Here is a 6,144-nt window from a genome sequence, read left to right on the forward strand (position 1 = left end):
TGTGTGTGTGTGTGTGTGTGTGTGTGCGTGTGTGTGTGTGTGTGTGTGTGTGTGTGTGTGTGTGTGTGTGTGTGTGTGTGTGTCCATGTGCTATCTGTGCATGCAGGCAGGCAGTGTGTGTCATAATATCCTGAGGATGATGAGAAGCAGATAGAGGAAGGAGAAGAGGCCCCAAAGTGTCACAACTCATTTACGAAACCATCTCCTTTCTTTGCTACTTCTTCTCATCCACACTTCCTCTTTTTACGTTCAACTCTTCTGCTTGAAACTCTCCCCCGTCCGTTCATAGTTGCCTTTGCTACCACCCTCTCCTTCCTAAGTTCCTACCTCCTCTCACCTTTTCTTTTGCACCACAGATTTAAAAAATGTATTAAATATGGGTAATTTACAGCAGGGCGATGTGGGAATTCAGGAAGGCCCGAACCTGACATTTTCCTACTAATTTGGCTTTTTATCTCAACTATATCCATGGTGTCTGTTCAGTCTCGTGAATAATACAGTGATTGATAACTTTATATGGTTACAATGTACATATAACATTTTGATTATCACATCAAATATTACCCCAATTATAACAAACAATTAATAAAGGGCATTATATCTGACCACGAGCCGAGCCATGCCCAGGTCCGAGGAATTGAAGGGAAATTCTGGCCCCAAACCACAGGCCAAGTCGGGTTCAGGCAGAGAACTAACCTCTAACCAACGCAAATGTACTTTTACTTGAGTACTTTTAAATAGGCGACTTTTTTTTTACTCTTAGTTGAGTAATTTCCTGGACTAGTACTTTGACATGTACTTGAACCACAGAGCATTAATCCAAATGACACAGAACTAAAGAACAAACAATTTGGCAAAGTAATACTGGTGTAACAATGATGCACATTTTCTAGTAACTGCAACTGCTCTACCCATTTTGGCAACCGCCCTGTTGATGTGCTCGGACCACGACAATGAACTGTCAAGCCAAGGTCCAAGAAGCCTCACAGTTTGTACTTGCCTTGCAAAGTTAAAAAAAAAAAAATGCTAATAATTTTGCAATGACCTTTTGGATGTTGTATTTTACACTGTAACGCTATTTTTTTTGATCCATGTTAACCATGTAAAGCTTTTTGAATTGAATCTGTGTATGAAATGTGCTATACAATTATCTATAGAGTCATGTGACAATTCATTAACAGCCTACCTACATATAGGAGCAGGTATGTGGAACGGGAAGCAAATCGAATCTGCTTTGTCGAATCTCAACTAATAAGCTGTTAAAACATCTACAGACAAAGCCAGACATTTGAATTATTGAATGCCAACTAATGTCAACTAATAAGCTGTTGAAATGTTATAGATTCTCTGTTGGCAGACTATCCAAATAAAGTGTTACCTGAATGGATAACTTACAAAGCTATGCTTCATAGCTTCCACAACACTGACCAGGGAGTATACTGTCATAAATAAGAGAATAATAGTAATAATACATGATCCCCACTCAGTCTGATGATTTTTACCTGTGTGTTTTGTTGAAGAGTCTCTGGACTTGGCACGTACATTCACGTAGACTTCTTCCATTTCTCATGAGCTCCAGCTGATGTCAACTGTCACCTCTGCTGTCCAAGATTGGATTAGTCAGTTGTTGAGACTCGTTTTGGTTTCCACTACTTCCTCTGAGACGTTTTCCAGGAAGTAAGTTTTCACAAGTGTTGATGCTTTGGATCACAGCACCATCGCAGCAACAACTTCATCTTTTCTGAAGCTGTGACTGTAATGCAAATCTTATCCTTATATAAAGGTGCAGCCCAGCCCAGCAATCCCCTACATGCTCAAACCATTAACCAATGGTCAATGCAAACACATGAAGTTACATATAAACAAGCCTGATTATCCATTCAAAATATAGAGAGAGTGGCAACATGTTGCTGCTGTGGTGAATGTACAGTAGTGAGTGCGACAGAGGGGAAAAATAATGTATTAATCATTGGATTCACTTCTTAGTCAGCGGTGTGCCTCTCCTCCCCTCACCTCTGTGCCAAATGTGCACAGACTAACCATGGATTCTCTGCTTAATTCTTAACCAATTTCTGTCATTAAAAATTATCTCTAATCTCTGTCATCTGCTCATTAATTGTGTGAAATAAGTTCTTATCACCATTCAATCAAAGAGTACAGTCTGAACTGTAAATCTCGCATTTTGGCACCACAGTCATGTTGCTGCCTTAGCCACCACATGATAACTGACTGTAAACCTCTGCTAAAATAAATACATCCAGAAGAAACAACCTTGTTTTATAATACCTCTAATAAAGGTCTATTTTTTCCCTCAAGTATTCTACAATCACTGTCAACAATTATCCCCAACAGTATTTTTTTATATAATTTGGTTCCTCATAAGCCCAAATCTAAATCTGGTAAACATAAGAATGTAGACACAATACAGCATGAATGCAAGCACAGTGTGTGCACAGAACATACATGTGTACACAAACACAAACACAAACACAAACACAAACACAAACACACACACACACACACACACACACACACACACACACACACACACACACACACACACACACACACACACACACACACACACATGTACATGCACGCATGCTCGTACATGCTGCTCATTGTTTTGTTTTTTTTACAATTCATCCACACAAAACCATTTAATCAATTGAATGCAATAAACAAAATAACAACATAACATGAAAGTCAGAGAACCAGTTAACAACCAACAAAACAAGGATTAATTTAAATTATATTTCTAATAGAAATGAAATGTCCTGCTCATAGTATGGTACTGTATATTGGTGTTCAATGAAGAATGAAGTAGTGGGCGCACATCAGCTCAGCAGATCAGGTGCAGGACAAATAAAAAGGTAACCTTAGAGCAGAAAATAAAGTCCAGGTCAGTTTATTGATGTTTCAACCAACAGATCTTCAACAGGTCTGCCATGTTCTTCTTGATGACTCAAGACTCAATCATCTCGATGACTCAATCAGCTCATGTATTTGTCCTTGACACCCTGAAGGGAAATACAAGGCATTAGGTCATGCTATTTGTCATTAATCATTCCAAGATGGCTGCCAACAAGATGCCACGTCTGTACTGTCCTTGTCTGAATGTATCCAGCGACCACAAGTTTAATTAAAGCTTAGATACAACGTTTCGACCCCTTCGGGTCTTCATCAGGTATGAAAAGTGCAGACATAGGCAGGTTAAAATAGGGAGCAAACAATCAAATTCCAGCTGTGTCGGGGATAATGGACACACCCCTCCATCTTAAGGGGACAGGCCACAAAAGGTATAATGAGTAGAAAAATAGAAAAATAGAAAATCATTCATTTTAGTGACAATATGTAATGACATAATGTAGCACAATACAGTTTTAAGAGGCTAAAGAGCCAATGGACTAATTATAGGTAGTACATGGGTGTATTTGGGATCCCAAAAAAGACACATTAGGAAATAGAGCAATAATTTACAGGCTCCAAATAGACATTACTCAAAGCCTAGATGTACAGATCAAATAAGTACACAAATATGGTACCATAGGTGAGGCATAGACAAAAAGACAGTATAATAAGATAATTAATTAAAGGTTAAAAGACAAAAAGCTATTACAGAAAAGGTTTGACGTCAAACTCCTCATTCAGCCCATGAGGGGCCATGGTATTAAGTGTATATATATAGAAGGACTCTCGTTGTAGTAATAATCTATTCTGATCGCTAGGGTTGGGTACCGTTCACATTTGAATCGATACCGGTACGGTACCGGTACCTGGAATTCGGTACGGTACCAAAAACGGTACCTTTTTCGATACTTTTTTGAGTAAAAAAAAAAAAAAAAAAAAAAAAAAAACAATTTTTTGCTACAACAAAAATGTACAGTTTCTAAAACAAATAAGTCCAAACTTCTCAATTTCAACATTGTTCTTTATTTAGATTTTTTTTTGTTTAGCAGCAGCACCCAACAAAATAAAACCCCTCCCTCCCTCCCTCCCTCTTCACTCCCAAACCAAGAGTTTACTTGTGCAAGGTAATGGTCTGCTCCATCCATCAGCGGTCACTGCAATATGGTCAACTGCCCTGAGTTCCTCCTTCACATTCTTCTTCTCAACACGACACCAAGCTGGAATAAGTGTGTATGTGAGAAGGTCTCTGGAGGGAGGGGAGTATTTTGGGTTCAGGGTCCCTGTCATCTCCCTATATATAGACAATAAAAATAACTATTGTTAGTAACTTAGCTTACTCTATGAATATCACACACACACACACATTATCACCCATTTATACATAAATAAATAATTTACCTGAACCATGGAGACTCCACCGTTGCGAAGGGCAACATGCCTTTTACAATGAAGGCAGTCACCACTGGCCCTGTGGCACTCATTTACTTTCTGCCGGGGTAAAGCTGCTTTCTTCGCCAGGGTGAAGGGTGTCTCCTGTGCGACTCTCACACGGTGGCCTAGCAAAGAAAGCAAGAGTGTAACGTTGAATAACACGTCTCACGGTGACACGAACTGAGGATAATAATAACGTTAGCAACGCTAGTTATGCTACTAAACATGCTAAGCTATAAGCTACAACTATCCAGCTAACGTTAGCTAATTAAATGACGTTACCTGATGTTGAAGAAGTCGACGCCTCACTTGCGACACTTGAAGTTTCGTCGTCGTCGCTGTCCGTTTCAGCTAACGAAGCAGAGGAGCTGCTGGCTGTAGGTGCTTTGCTGCTGGTGGGGCTGCAGCGTCCACCCTCAGGCTATCGAACACTTTACAGTCTTCCGCATTTAAAAAGATTTTATGCTTGACCAAGTGTTTCCTCAAGTTAGAGGTGTTCCCCTGGCCAGCTTTGCACTTCGCATCGCAAATGTTACAGCGAGCGTTGTCTGAGTCTATCTTTGTGAAGTGTAGCCAGTGCCACACTTTGGACCGCAAGCGAGAGGCCATCTTCTTCTCTTCAGCTTGTTTTGGCAGTGACGTGATGACGTAACCCACCCTCGTGTGTGTTGCCTTCAAGTTTGCGTCGGAATTTCTATCTCGCTCGCTGTCTTTGTATCACTGAGATGCGTTCAAGTACCGACATTTTTAAATTATAATAGAAAAAAAAAAGTACCGAAATGAGGTACCGTTTCATGTCATGTGAACTGATACTCGGTAGTACCGCCCACTTTCGGTCGGTGCCTGTAAAAGTACCGAGTTCGGTACCCATCCCTACTGATCGCCACCTCGAGGGGGCCTATCTACCTTCTCGATACCCCAGTAGCGTAGAGAGGCAATGCTGTGTCCCATTTTCTTGAAATGAGCTGCTACTGGGTTTCGTTCATCTCCACACCTAATGTTACTTCTGTGTTCACTTATGCGGGTGCGTAGAGCTCTACTGGTTTTACCCACATATGCAAGTCCACAAGGACATTTTATCAAGTAAACAACAAAAGTAGTGGAACATGTGATCACTCCTTTTATGGGCAGCTGCTTCCCACTGTGAGGGTGAGTAAAAGATTGACATTTAGAGGTATAGCTACATTGAGTACAATTTGAACATTTGTAGTTACCAGCAGAGATGTTTGATAAAAAGGTAGAGGGGGTGGTAGAGGGGGTGTAAGAGCGTATGAGTTGGTCCCTTAAGTTAGGGGAACGTTTGAAAACCAACTTTGGGGGCTCTTTAAAGACCACTCTTAATTTAGGATCAGTGTCAACAATGTGCCAATGTTTGTCGACGATCTTTCTAAATTCAGCACCCATGGGAGAATATCTAATACAGAGGAGAAATGTTTTTTTGTTTAGGACGTTTAGCTGGGTTCAGACACTCTTCCTGTGTGACAGATTCAAAACGCGTGGCTGCAGTGTGAACCCATTCAGATTTGTACCCTCGTGACAAAAAGCGGTTTGTTAAATCAGTTGCTTGTGTCTGATAACCTTCATCTGTGCTGCAGATCCTTCTGGCCCTGTGGAACTGGCTGATGGGAAGGCTTCTAATGAGGTGACCAGGATGGAAGCTGTCACCATGGAGTAAAGTGTTCCTGTCGGTGGGCTTCCGATATAGATCTGTCTGTAGGGAACCTCCTTTCTTAGTTATTAGGACATCTAGAAAACTAATGTGGGAATCACTATGTTCAAGAGTGAACTTCAAGTGTTCAGTGC

General features: G+C 40.7%; 1 long non-coding RNA gene across 1 annotated transcript; it reads right to left on the reverse strand.

The window, feature by feature from the left end:
- Positions 1–4,025: 4,025 nt before the first annotated feature.
- LOC310791942 lies at positions 4,026–4,947 on the reverse strand. Its single transcript, XR_014553469.1, has 3 exons — positions 4,624–4,947; positions 4,309–4,466; positions 4,026–4,201 (listed from the first exon to the last, which is right to left on the reverse strand). It is a non-coding gene; the product is annotated as an uncharacterized lncRNA (long non-coding RNA).
- Positions 4,948–6,144: the final 1,197 nt, after the last annotated feature.

This window comes from Poromitra crassiceps (assembly GCF_964638095.1).
Source record: "Poromitra crassiceps genome assembly, chromosome: 17".
In the NCBI taxonomy this organism is placed as follows: domain Eukaryota; kingdom Metazoa; phylum Chordata; class Actinopteri; order Beryciformes; family Melamphaidae; genus Poromitra; species Poromitra crassiceps.